The 14,437-nt window shown below is 41.6% G+C and overlaps 2 long non-coding RNA genes across 6 annotated transcripts in view; one reads left to right on the top strand and one right to left on the bottom strand.

Annotated features, from left to right (window-relative positions):
• The window catches only part of LOC117312441 (uncharacterized), a 77,982-nt gene extending 68,028 nt beyond the window's left edge, over nt 1-9,954 (bottom strand). For 3 of the 5 annotated variants that reach the window (XR_012332150.1, XR_012332151.1, XR_012332149.1), the window contains exons 1-2: nt 8,980-9,688; nt 8,747-8,851 (exon numbers count right to left, since the gene is read on the bottom strand). This is a non-coding gene — a long non-coding RNA (uncharacterized lncRNA). Of the gene's footprint in view, nt 1-8,746; nt 8,852-8,979; nt 9,689-9,818 lie in introns of those variants that run through there. The other 2 variants (XR_012332152.1, XR_004526743.2) reach the window with 2 other exon arrangements.
• An 89-nt stretch (nt 9,955-10,043) lies between these two features.
• On the top strand, nt 10,044-12,487 carry LOC109548559 (uncharacterized). Its single transcript, XR_002174659.3, has 3 exons — nt 10,044-10,168; nt 10,333-10,535; nt 12,172-12,487. It is a non-coding gene; the product is annotated as an uncharacterized lncRNA (long non-coding RNA).
• The last annotated feature ends 1,950 nt before the right edge of the window (nt 12,488-14,437 follow it).

Genomic DNA, 14,437 nt, shown 5'->3' with positions numbered 1-14,437 from the left:
AAGTATCGAAGAAGGAGTAAGTGAAGGTAAAATAAAAACTTTAATTTTTCCTATTAATTGATCTAACAGATAAGTTTGTTCAAAGATAATAGTAGTAACAATGTATTCAATTATGTATGCTTATGCATATGTATATGTCTTATGTATATACTTATATACCTATGCTTATATATAAGTGAGGTGAATGACAAAAATAATACAGGAAACAGGAGGGAGGAAATAGGAGTATTTTATTATTATAAGGTATACTTGTGAAGTGCTATAGTGTTATTTGTAACTACACTTGGATTAGCTGTAAATGTATATTGAAAACTCTAGGGCAACCACTATAAAAGTAAAAAAAAAGAAGTAGAATTATTATACTAAGAAAGGAGCAAAACACAATCATATGAAATGCTCATTTAAAATGACAGAAGGCAGAAAAAGTGGAAGACAAAAATAGGAATAAGGGCAACAAGTAGAAAACAAAACAAATATGGTAGATGTTAATCCAACTGTATCAATAGTCATTTTGAACATCAGTGGTCTAAATACACTAATTGAAAGACAAGAGGTTATCAGTAGATCAAAAAACAAGACCCAATTTTATGCTATCTACAAGAAACCCCATTTGAATATAAAGACACGTATAGATTGAAAGTAAATGGATGGATTACTTGATTTTCAACATATGTAAGTTTTAGAAATACCATACAAAGTTAAATGAAAATAAATGCTTACAAAAAAAGAAAATAAATGCTTACAATGCAAACTAAGTAACTGAGAAAGCTTTGAGATGCTTGGTAGTATGAAAAATTTAAAAAAACACTTCAAATCATAATAATTGCTATAAAAAAAGTAAATAGATGGAGAAAAATATACTATGCTAATACCAATGAAACATAAAGCAAGAATAGCTCTATTAACTTCAGACACAGTAGACTCTGAAACAAGGAAAATTACCAGGGATAAAGAAGGGCATTAAATAATAATAATGATAAAGGGGTCAATTCTCCAAGAAGACATAATAATCCTTAACATGTATGTACCTAATAACAGAGTATCAAACTACGTGAGGTGAAAACTGATAGGAAGGAGAAATAGATGAATCCACTATCATAGTTGGAGATTTCAACACCTCTCTATCAGAAATGGACAGATCTAGAAGGAGGAAAATGAGTAAGGACATAGTTGAACTCAACAACATATCAATCAATTGGATATAATCAACATCTATTAAATAACTTCATCCAACAACAGCAGAAAATACATTCTTCTCAAGCTCACATGGAACATTCACCAAGATAGACCACATTCTGGGTCATAAAATACACCTTAACAAATTTAAAAGAATAGCAATCATAGAATGTCTGCTTTCAGATCACAGTAGAATTAAATTAGAAATCAATAGCAGAAAGATAACTGGAAAATCCCCAAATACATGGAGATTAAACAATACATTTCTAAATAACACATGGGTCAAAGAAGAAAGGTCAAGAGAAATTTTAAAGTATTTTGAACTAAACAAAAATGAAAACACAACTTATCACAATTGGTGGAATGCAGTAAAAGCAGTGTTTTGAGGGAAATTTATAGCATTGAATGCATATATTAGAAAAGAACAAAGATCTAAAATCAATTTATTTTCCACCTTAGGAATCTAGAAAAGGAAGAGCAAATTAAATTCATAGTAAGCAACAGGAAAGAAACAATACGTAGTAGAGTAGAAATCAATGAAATTGAAAACAGGAAATCAAGAGACAAAATAAAGGAAACAAAAAGCTGTTTCTTTGAAAAGATCAAGAAAATCAATAATCCTCTAGCTGGGCTAACTAAGAAAAAATAGAGAAAGGACATCAATTACTATCAGAAATAAATGAAAGAAGGGAAATCACTACAGAGCCCATGGACATTAAAAGGATACTAAAGAGCTTCCCTGGTGGCGCAGTGGTTGAGAGTCCGCCTGCCAATGCAGGGGACACGGGTTCGTGCCCCGGTCCGGGAAGATCCCACATGCCGTGGAGCGGCTGGGCCAGTGAGCCATGGCCGCTGAGCCTGCGCGTCCGGAGCCTGTGCTCCGCAACGGAAGAGGCCACAACAGTGAGAGGCCTGCATACAGCAAAAAAAAAAAAAAAAAAAAAAAAAAGATACTAAAGGAATACTATGACCAATTCTATGCTGACAAATTTGATAACCAAGATGAAATGGACCAATTTCTTGAAGATACAAGCTGCCAAAACTCACACAAGAAAAAAATACACAATCTGAATAGGCCTATATCTATTAAAGAAATTGAATTAATAATTAATAACATTCCCAAGCAGAAAGCAATAGGCCCAGATGGGTTCACCAGTTAATTTTACCAAACACTTAAGGAAGAAATTATACTAATTCTCTACAATCTCTTTCAGAGACTAAGAGGTGAAGGAATACTTCCTAATTCATTCTATGAGGCCAGCATTACCTTAATACCAAAGCCAGACAAGGACATTACAAGAGATATACAGATAAACATACCTCATGAACACAGATGCAAAAATCCTCAACTAAATATTAGCAAATAAATCCAAGAATGTATAAAAAGAATTATAACCACAACCAAGAGGTATTTATTCCAGGTATGCAAGGCTGGTTCAACATTTACAAATCAATAAATGTGTCCATCACATCAATAAGCAAAAAACAAAAACAAAAAACACCCCACACGATCATATCAATAGATGCAGAAAAAGCATTTAACAAAATTCAACACCCATTCATGATAGTAAACTAGGAAAAGTCTCAGTAAACTAGGGAAAGACGAGAACTTCCTTAACTTGATAAAGAAAATCTACAAAAGAAACCTACAGCTAACATATTTAACGACAAACTAAAAGCTTTCCCACTAAGATCAGGTACAAGGCAGGGATTGTCCTCTCACCACTCCTTTCAACATAATACTGAAAGTACTAGCTAATGCAATAAGACAAAAAAAGGAAATAAAAGGTATAGAGATTGAGAAGGAAGAAATAAAACTGTCTTTGTTCACATACGACATAATTTTCTAGGCAGGAAATCCAAAAGAATTGACAAAAAAAGTCCTGGAAGTAACAAGTGATTATAGAAAGGTTGCAAAATACAAGGTTAATACACAAAAGTTGATTGCTTTCCTATATACCAGCAATGAACAAGTGGAATTTGAAATTAGATTCAGTGCAAACCCAATCAAAATCCCAGCAAGTTATTTTGTGGGTATCAACAAAGTGATTCTAAAATTTGTATAGGGAGGGATAGATAGGCAGAGCACAGAGGATTTTTAGGTCAGTGAAAATATTCTGTATGATACTATAATGATGGGTGCATGCCATTATACATTTGTCCAAACCTATAGAATGTACAACATTAACAGGGAACTGTAATGGAAACTGTGAACTTTAGGTGATTATGATGTTACAATGTAGGTGTGCCAATTGTAACAATGATTAACACTCTGGTGGGGGAATGTTGATAATGGGAAGGCTATGCATATGTGGGTGCAGGTGGTATATGGGAACTCTATGTATCTTTCTGTGAACCTAAGACTGCTCTAAAAAATTAAAATCTTTAAAAATGTAGAGCATTTGAAAGGTTAACTTTTCTTTTTTATGGGGGAGAGGGGACATAAAGAATTATTTTGTAGCTGAATTAAAATTTAAGAAAATTAATAAAGACTGAAACACAGTCCCTAGTTTAGACTTACTTCAGGAAAACCTCATAGAGAAAGCCAAAGGACATATAAAACTGAATTATTCTGATAACACTTTTTATTATAGACTCAATTTCAATGTCTTCTTAGCTATTATCAGTATGGTTTTCTTTTAAAAATAATATTGAAATATGTACTATAAAAAACAAACAATTTTACCCAGCCACCCCAGAAGCTCCAGAATGTTTACTATGACTTAACTTTTAGTTATAGCTTTGTCTTACCTCTTACTTTTCTGTTGGTCAGATTCTAAAGGGAAATAAGTGATGTGTATACAATTTGTTGGTATAGCCTAATTGGGAATGTAAGAAATTTTATTCTAGCACTGGGCTTGATCTTTGAAGAAGGTTTTCCTTCTTCATTTGCACGCAGGACTATTCCCTCATACAACCAGCTCCTTTAAAAATTCATTGATGTCAAGCATGCAGTGGTAAGTGCAACATTTCTCAGTGATCATTTACATGTAGAGCTTAAATGATTGCATACTGCATATTATTTATTTAAAAAAAACTGGAGGGAGTTGGAGTTATTGTTTAATATATTCATTCATCAAACATTTATTCCTGAGTGCTTATTATGTGTGTAGCTTTCCTCTAGATGATGGAGAAACAGAGATAACCAATATTATAATTGTGAACTGATGATACTGTACTTTCTTTAATAGTCACCAACTTTTCCTCTTTCCCATGTGTGACAATAACGATACATACTACACTGACAGTTAAAAACAAAAACAGCTTTTCTCTGATTGAAAACTTTCAAATAGAAATAGAGAAATAGAGACAAAAGTAAAAGTCACCTGAAATCCTTCCCCTCTCCCCAGGGATAATCACCACTAACATTTTAGTGAACTTCCTTAGAAACTTATCTCTATACTTATGCATACATAAAGGTGCGCACAGGCATACACTTAAGAGTACATTGATGGGATCCATAGTCCTCTGTAACCTGCTTTAACCACTTAATGTTTTCATGGGCATCTTCAACGTTAACACAATCATTAATTTAATGGATACATAATATTCCATTGACTGGATGTATCAATTTAAAAATATGCCATGTTGCTGGGCATTTAGGTTTTTAAAATTTGTAACTATTATAAATAATGCTGGGATCAGTAAATTTGAATATAAATTTTTATAACTGTACAATCATCATCTCAGAGTCCTTTCCCATAAGTAGAATTCTTAGGTTAGAAGGTATGCTTATTTTAAATTTTGATGTACAGCCAAATTGCCTTCCAGAAAATTAGCCTTATGAACTAGCAGTCCACAAGAGTGCCTGTTTTCCGATATTTTCTCTAACACTGGCTTTAAAAAATAATTTTGATAAAGATATTTCAATCTCCTTTTAACTTTCATTTCTTTGATTATCAGTGAGGTTAAGCATCTTCTGTGTACTAGTTATTCATAGCTCTTTTGTGACTTATAGTCAATTCTCATTATTCAAGGTAGTTATCTTTTCTAAAGTCTCCACTAACACTGAATCACTGAATACTGAACTATTATTGCTCCTAAGGGAAATGGAGGGTCAGGTTCCTGTGAGCCTCTGGTCATACGGTTTTCACCAACTGATCAATATATAAATTTGTTTTATGCATGTTTCTGGTTAACAGTACCTTATTTAATATATATTGTTGATCCATTAACGTTGAACTTACAGCACTATAACCTGTACCTAAACAAAGCTTATCTAACAGACGTATTTTCTCTGTAAGGCACATCACAGCCTTCCTGCACTTAAGAAACACTAGATAGCACATCAGCACTGCACCTGGGGGCCATCTTAAACAGTGAAGTCATTAACAAAAAAACATGAGAACGCAGAACATGTGGCATTAAATTGGCTGCAAAAAGCATACTTTGTTTACTGTCTGAGAGCTGAAACAAGAAAGAGTGTGCTCTTGTTGGACCTCCATCGAGACTGTGCACGTCAGGTGACTCAAACTGTTTGCCACTTTGGGCATGTCCTTGAACAATCTAAAAAGTGCTGCGAGTATTGACTTCGGGGTTACATATAAATTTTAGCAAGCAGGCAAATTCTCAAATATGGAATCCATGAGCAACGAGAAGTGATTGTATTCACTTCCTTTGCCCATTTTTCTACCAGGGTGTTTAGCTTTTTCTTATTGGCTTGTGTAGGCTATTTGCATATAAGGATAGCAATTTTATAAATATTTTCTCCAATTTTGTCTTTCTATTCTATTGCTAGTATCTGTTAGTATAGTGGCTGCTGACAGCAGTATCAAATGCCTTTTGAATGGGGAGGATGACACAGTGGAAACACAACAGTGGAAAAGGAATTTTATTAAGTTTCTATTGTGAATGTGGTTGGTTTTATTTTTACCTCTCTTTCACAGGCACACCAAATTCTGTCTGGGGATTTTCCTCTAGCACCTCCAAGTTATGAAAGAACCTGTAAGTCCAATCCCAAACTACCACTTTACATTCATGTTCTGCCTTTATTGTAATTATGATCTTTATCTGATATCTTCATCCATTCCAGAGTCTGAAGTCATTTAAGGCCTTTTGCATTTTTGCCTCCTTCCTCCCATCATGCACTTTGTTACGTCATTGCACATACCCCTCCTAACTGTAAGGATGGTAGGAAGCAGAAGTAAACAGTGGGGGGATTCCCATAGAGGCACTGCTAGCAGCAGCTCTGAAAAAGAGTGCACCTGTGAAAAGGCTGTGATGGTGACAGAAGCTGGGGGTCGGGGTGGGAGGGTAGTGTGTGTGTGTGTGTGTGTGTGTGTGTGTGTGTGTGTGTGTGTGTGAGGTAGGTAGTGTGTATGAACTATTGATTAAAAAATGGTTTAGGAATGTCTGTACAGTTCATTTATTTATACTATGATAGACTCTACCACGAGCACTTACACACTGGCTGTCTGTCTCTTCATGCCAGATGTGAGAATTAAAAAGCCAGCATCTGAGAACCTGATGAAGTACAGCTGACTAAGGAGAGAGTTCCTGAAGCATGTAAGAATCTTTTCACTTGTCGCCCAACAGTGGATCCCTGGGAGTGTCAGTAATTTTGCACAGTGTAGCCGTGAGGGTGGAGGTGTGTGTGTGTTTAGAATTGGTGTGAAGGTAATCCACAATTTACAATCATGTGATAAATAGAAAAGACTATAGAAATAGACTATTCTGATAAGCAGTCTTCCCAAAAGCATCATGAACATTTCTTGTTTAGATCTCTACAGTTATTTTGGAAGCAAGCCTCAGAGGCTTTTAGGGACAGGAATTTCTCTCCTACGGTCCAAATTCTCATCAGTGACATCAGGGATTTGCTGGATTCCACCTCTTGTGAAAAAGGCAATAAGTTCTCAGATTGTCCTCCCCTTCTGGGGACCCACCGTGGGTGCCCAGGGTCCTGGGCTCAGCTTCCTCATGTGCCCGTTCTGCTACCCAACATCTCCTGTCCCCGCTCCCCCTGACGTGGCCCTCCAGAGCAGGGGCTTTGTCTTGCCTACTCAGACATTCTCAAAACCCAGTAATTTTTAACAGGATACGAAAATGGGATTCTTCTTATATCTTAAGAGTTCTGGCAGAGACTTCTAGAGAAAGAAAGAATAAAAACTGGTTTCTACAAGCACCCTACTGACTTCACCTCATTTAATATAAAAGTTACAACGATTTCTGCTATCCTATTTTGCTTAAGATTTCTCTTTAAATTGACTTAAAAAATGTGGCCTCACCCTAAGTAATTATATTTACAATACCATGGGTTTGGTATGCTAGTTATGTGCATTAGACAAAAAAACCTGGACTTCCCTGGTGGTCCATTGGTTAAGACTCCAAGCTTCCACTGCAGGGGGCATGGGTTCGATCCCTGGTGGGGGAACTAAGATCCCGCTTGCCGCACCACGGCGAGGCCAAAAAAAACCAAAACCTGACCATTAAAATAAAAATGTTACTCAACTACCATCTAACATTATCATAAGAACCACCAGTATATACACATATCACTTTGGAAAATCCTAGTCTGTGGGCACCAACAGGCTTATCTGATAAATTTCGCTAATGGGACAGGGTTGAAACGGCCCACCTCCCTTCCCAGGTAGCTAATCTATTTAATGGCGGCCTTCCAGAAAGTTACCAGGTAACCTTCCTAGCACGGGAGGGCAGGGCTGTGGCAGGCAGTGGAGGGAGTTATGTGCGGGCATTTGAAGCTGGGCAGTCCACTGAATGTTGTATTATGCGGGCAGCCAGGGACCTCCCTTCCCTGTAGGGTTGATGCCTGCTTCTAGGAAGGGTAGCTGATTTCCTGAAAGTATATTTACTGCTAGCTGGCCTCCTGGGAGTTGCTTGGGAGAATCATGAACTATTGTTAAATAAATAAATCCCTCTTGCTGCACAGAGTTGTACTGATGCCAAGCAATTCCGCTGCCAGTGTCCGCAGCTGTTCCAGGGAACAGTTGCCTGTCTCTTCGAGGTGCTTCCCCGACCCCCTCCCCTAAAGTGAATTTTCTATACTCACAGTAGCTTCTTTTTAGTCAACAATTACCGACAAATCAATGACATTACATCCTGCTCTTGTTTGTACGGTGCAACAGGCTAAAAGTACAACACACACACACACACACACACACACAGGCACACCCCACACAATTAATATGGGGTGCTTGTTTGGGAAGCCTTGGGCCTAGGGTTCTGAGTAAAGAATAAATCACAACTTGTAATTTATAGGCCAAGGCAAAAATCTTAATTTGAAAAAAAATAGGCATTATATTTGGGGGAATGGGAACAAGCACTGAGATGTAAAATGTACACATTCCTGCATCAGCAGCAAGTAGGGACTGAATGAGATTTTCAGCAATAAGTAAGGACTGAATGAAAATTTCAACCATGATTAACAGTATTCTCACTTTAAAAAGTATTTGCTTGGTGTCTAATGCTTTTGGTAACCATCTTCTGCATATTTATATTTCTGGGTCCTGTTTTCAAGAAGTTCATGATGTAACACTGGAAAGCAGAGACATCCACACCCAGGAATGTCTGGACTAAAGGGATGGTAGGGAAGACAGGGGGAAAAAAATCTTACCGCTAAAGGATGATTAAGGGGCAGTAGAGAAGCAGTGAATGGTTCGGTTATTGATTCCAAGAGTTCTTGCCTTTTTTTCCTCTCCTGCTTATTGATCTGGGCTTCCTGTCACAGACACAATACATGAAATAGGAAGGTTAAAGGAGGTGGAAGAAAATGCAGGAACAATCCCAATTCCTGCTCGTTACCGATGTCTTGGCAATTTAATTCCCAATTCTGTTCAAAAAAGTAACCTTAGCGTTTGGGCGAGTGCTGACAACCAGGCCATTTCTTTTTTCCAGCTTCGGGAACCATGTAATTCTACAAGCAAGACTAGCTCATCTGAAGACTCAGAAGCTGATCAATACTCCGTTTACAGTCTGGGAAGACCATTCTCATCATTTAGCTGAGTCGGAAAACGAAGCCACAAAGCTGGAGGCCCAGAGCTTGCTTAATTAACGCCTTTGAGGTATGAGAGGGCCCGGGAAGACCCGGACCCGGGCAGGTTAGCTTTCTTGGGCACTTGCCGGGGCTTCAAACGCCTTCATCCCTGTTTGTTTTTTCTCTTAAATTGGAAGAGGGGACAAAAGTCATCGTTATAATCATTATTAAAATTTCCTTTAAAATAAATACTTGGAACCACACTTCTCTGCAAGAACCACAGAAATGGTGGTGTGGCCCCGACAGCTGTCGTCTCCAGCGTCCAACGAGCCAGCCCCTTCCGTCCGGGGGTCCCGGGCCGGGAAGGGCGCAGGGGCGTGAGAAAGGCTCTTTTGTATTCAGAGCAATAGCCGGCAGAGCTGCAGCCTTGCACCGCCAGGTCTTCCTCCGCGCGAGGCGCCGCCAGGAAGCAAGCTGGCGAGGAGGGGCGGTCCGCGTCGCGGCGGGGGCGGAGCCTGGGGGCGGGGCGAGTCGCGGCCTCTCTCGCCTCGGCTCCCTCCGGAGTGCCCTCAAGCCTCCATAAGCCCCTCCCACGTCCCGCCCCGCCCACGGCCCGGCCCCTCCCCGCCGCCGTCTTGGTCTCCCGGCTCCTCCCGTGCGCTCGCCTCCCGCCTCTCCGCAGGTCCTCCTCCTCCCTCCAAGATCCTCCTACCCCGCTGGATCTAGTGTCCGGCCCCTTCTCCTGCTCTTTCTCCTCCGGCTTTGCGACCCTCCTCCCCCTGCATTCCCACCGCCCTCCTCCTGCGCGCTGCCCCCGCCCGCGCCGAGCGCGCTGGAGGGAGGGCGCGGAGACCCTGCGTGCGGGAAGGCAACGTCGCTGTCCCGGGCGCGAAGGGCCTCCGCTGCTGCTGTCCCACCGGGGGACGCCGAACTACGTGTGGTTACGGAAGTAGCTGCCTCCTGCTACACCTCTTCCTCCGCGCCCGCCTCTCTGCCCAGTGCCCCGTTTACTCCCATTTACCAAGCCGTCCTTCTCGGTATGATTTCTGTTAAATAGAAAAGGTAATTAAAAGTCGCACCACCACCCCTACATACCCGTGCCCCCCCCCTCGCCTTCCCAAACCTCCTAGTGGTTATTTTTGTTCTTTAGCCCAAGTTAGGCTAAATACCTTCCCGGAAAGCCATCTGGTCTGATTCCCGGGATCCCTTCGTATGTTTTTTTTAAGGTCTCCAAACCGTGCTTTGGAATGCTGCCTTGGAGCCACTCGGAAACCTTCAGGGTTTTGCCCTGGCCAGCCTCGTGGAGAGGATCTCGGGCAGAGGGAGGTGACGGCCTCTGTTGAAGGTCTAAATACCTAAGGGTCCTGGTCTTGTGCTGTAATTAATACGTTTTACTACTCCAAGAAAACACAGTTCTCTATGTTAATAGGTATTTATTCATTCTTTCTTTCAGTGTTTGTGTTTGTGTTTTTTTTTTTCCGGAATGCAAAGCATAGCTTAATAGAATACTCTTTAAATTCTAAAACCCGGTGTGAACAGCTTTACGGATGATTTTACAAAATAACCTGGCCACAGAAATTCAGTTTGACCAGAAACATTTATACGGTTGGGTCTACACCTTCTCCCTTTCTGTCCCCCATTCCTCTGCCCCCTAAAGACAAAAAAAAACAAACAAATGTTAGCCTCTGGAAAAATATTCCCATACACATGGGTTGGGGTTTGTGGTCTAAGAAAAAAGGGAACAGATAGGTTCGTAGAATCATAGTGTTGTAACTGGAAAGTTCCTTAGAATTCGTCAAAAAGAAGTCTGTCAGTTTATTGAGGAGACTCAGAAAGTGTAGGGGTTTACAGAAGATCCCATGGTTTATGAGTAAAGGACTAACTGAGACCTGGGGCCTCATTTCGGGAGGAGACTGACGTCATGTGCTTTATCACATACAGAAAAATGACTGATCAAATTCAGTTCAGTTCTAGCATATTCCCTGTCTCTCTCTCCCCTGCCTTTTACTCTGCCCCTCACTCTCTGTCCTGCTCTGGGTCTTGCCTATTTGGGGAGTTACAGCCCTTTCTTCCTTCCCCTAACCTAGGCTTCACTCCTTTCTTTTTTTCTTTCCTTCCTACCCCCCCACTCCACCTGAGCCCCGACCATGAGATTTTATTTGAATTTTTAAAATGAAACCAGGTGCTGCATAAAACAAAAGCAAAGTAATAGCAAGGAAAGACTATCCAACGCGTAAGGAATGTGCTGAGTTTTATGACTCAGGCTGTCCTGGCAAAGAGCTGCGACTTACACGGAGAGGTGGGTGGCACAGAGCGAGGACCATACATGGCAGCCCCAGCCCCCCCTGATAGGCATGATCAAGGCGGCCTGAGACTCATTGCACAAAACCAAAGACTCTTGTTCCTGGTGAAACAAGATTTCCCGAGACTAGAACCAAACGATCATCAAATTTTCCCAGAGAGGCCAGTTCAGGCTGACATAGCAGAGGCCACCCTGAGGTTTGGAGGGGAAGGGAGCCCGGGCAGAAGGCCAGCCCTGGGAAAGAAACTGGCTTGGTGGACTTGGGCTAGGGTTTTGGTACATTGAAGAGATGAGTAAACTGCAAAGTGACATGAAAATTAGCATGAACTGTTGTGGAGACAATGGCTCCCGAGCTCCAGGTGGCAGGATTGCCACAGTGCCTTGGAGTAGGGGAGTATGACAGCACTGCTGGGAGCCCAAGGGGGGTTTGCTCTTGGCGGAGGGTGTGAGGTGAAGAGCGCAGGAAAAGCGGGTCAGACGCTGGCAGGGTTTCTGGGGTGCCCTGCTTCGTGCAACCAGGAGCGGATAAAAGCAGGAGTGGTGGACTTGACATGCACACTCCCAGACACCCAGACACACATCCTCACGTTCTGAGAATGCTTCTCCAGTGAGCAGAGTAGTGGGCTGAGGTGTACATTTTTTCTGTTACTAAGGCGGGTAGAGAGAGCTGAGAGCAGTAAGGAGCCGGTCTCACCTGGCAGAGGTGGTGGGAGGGGCTGAACTTGGGTGACGTGTATCTTCTTGTGCTCCCTTCATCACACAGGCCTGGGCCGAAGGAGTCCAATAGAGCTTCCTCTGGTTTCCGCCACCCCATTGATGGCTGTCACTTTCTGAATGAGAATGAACCTGGACTGGCATAAATGAGATCTCCAAGCAGCAGCCTCCTGGGAAGGAGCCTTATTTTTTCCTTTTCTTCTTTTTCTTTTCCTTTCCCTGGAATGCCCGTTGAAAAGCTGCAGCGACTATTCTGTAATGGCGGGAAAAGCTCTGCTTAACTTTTTCATTAAAGTCTACTTACCTGGAAAAATAAAGTCTTCTAAGGACCATGACTACATAAATATTTATAGTGTGAAAGGCGTCGCTCTGGTTCCGCAGGAGAATGGGCTCCTTCAGTTTTATTTATGATATGACACTTGGGTGAGCGACATCTATCATCTGGGTCGGCCCTACACTCTGTTCCACTGAAGCATGTTTCTGGAGTGATTATGTCTGCAAATATTTGCTGTATTTAGTCCCTCTCTTCCCTTAACCCCCTCTTAGCCCTTTTAACTCCCCAAACCATCAAACAGCCAAGCTTATGGTCTCAGGAAGATTTGAACCCCAATGACAAGGCACAGGGGCTGGAACAGTGCTGTAGAAGCATTTGATGAGTTGGGAGGGAATGAGAGTGGGAAGGATGAGTTATTATAGCATCTCCACACTAAGTTGGTTTATGGGGCCTGTGTCTAGCAGGTGAGGGCTCTCAGCTGGGCATGATGGGTTTTGACAGGGGATGGCCACTGCCCTGAGTGATGAATGCAGATAGATCCTTATGAAACTTTCCTTCGTAGGGAACTTTCTCTGGACAGGATCTCACAGGCCCTCAGATCCGTCACCGTGCACCCCAGGGCTGTGAGGGCAGGGGTTGGTGGGAGTTCTATGACCTCAGCTGCGTCAAGGTTTCTGGTGTAACCCAAGTCTGCCGCAACTGGTCCCTGGCTGGAGGGCTGGAGCTGCCCTCCATCAGCTGTGGAGAAGGGAGGGCCCCCTCTGGCTTCTAGCTTTACAGCTGCACATGGCCGCACCTAGGCATTCCAGGCTGGACCTGGGGCTCAGTGCCTGCCTCTGATCAGCTTGGCCACCTATTGTTTATCCTGGGAAGGGCCGGGTCTTGGCACAGGGGGCTGAAGTGTTGCCAGCATTTTATTTTTAGAGACAGGAAAATGTTTGCTTTTCAACAGCTGCTCTTTCTCTGGCACACACCGGGATGGCGTCAAAAAGTTCAAGCGAGAGATTCCAAGCCCTAAATTCATCGTGTGTGTCATCATAGGCAATAGCACCATAGACCTCTCAACAGAAGCCTTTGTGGAGCCTAAGATCTTTTATTAGCAGGCCTCTTGCACAGAGTGGGTCCCTTTGGCTACATCCTGGCAGCGAGAGATTTCTAGTCCCCAGCCCTCATAGCCTGAGCGCCTAACGAGTCCCTTTTCGGTGCACCAGCTGGTCTGAAATTTTATAGTTCTTACTTCTGTTGAGCTCCTTCCCTACCAATTCATAATCTAGTCCAACTTGGCAGGCAGAGTAAGAAAAACAGTCTGCTAAACCTGACATTCATCACCCCTCCTCAGAGCCACTATCATTATCCTCATGATGATTGGTGCAAGGCAGTCAGCTTCCATGGCAAGAAGAGCATTACCACCCTCAGGAAGGGCAATTCCAGGTTTTATTGGAATTATTATTTGTTCCAACATGGTTCCTCTTAAAACATATTTTTGTAGGTCCTGTGATTGTGGCTACTGACAGTTTATCTGAAAGCATTTTGTAAACTGTGATGACATATTATACAAAGGTAAAATGGAATGGATATAAAAGTAAAGAATTAAGTTGTATTTCCTATTTTTCTTTCTCCCCAATCTTTTCAAAAGTTACTTTTTAATTACAAAAATAAAAAATGAATATATTCTCCTGGATTCATTTTTCTTCTGGCTGGAGTACATTCTCTGGTAGGTTTTCCTTTGTTCTCCTTTCTCCACCAGAGAGTGTCTGTGGATAATACATTTTCCTGAGAATTTATTTTCATCTCCAGTGTTAGTTTGGCTTGTTATGGAACTCTAAGTCCAAATTCATTTTTCCTGAGCATTTCTAAGCTATTGTTCCATTATTTTCTTGAAACTTCTGTGGTTGATCTCACTCTCACTCCTTTGTAGACTCTTTTAGCGCTGTCTTTTTCACCTTGGTGTTCTGGAGTTTTATTATGATGTCTCTGTGTGTGAGTTTATTTTTTAAGTTTATCCTCTTTGATACTGATAGGCTCTTTCAATCTGAAGCCC

This window comes from Tursiops truncatus, chromosome 5 (genome assembly GCF_011762595.2).
Source record: "Tursiops truncatus isolate mTurTru1 chromosome 5, mTurTru1.mat.Y, whole genome shotgun sequence".
Lineage (NCBI taxonomy): Eukaryota > Metazoa > Chordata > Mammalia > Artiodactyla > Delphinidae > Tursiops > Tursiops truncatus.
This window is presented reverse-complemented; position numbering and strand designations above follow the sequence as displayed.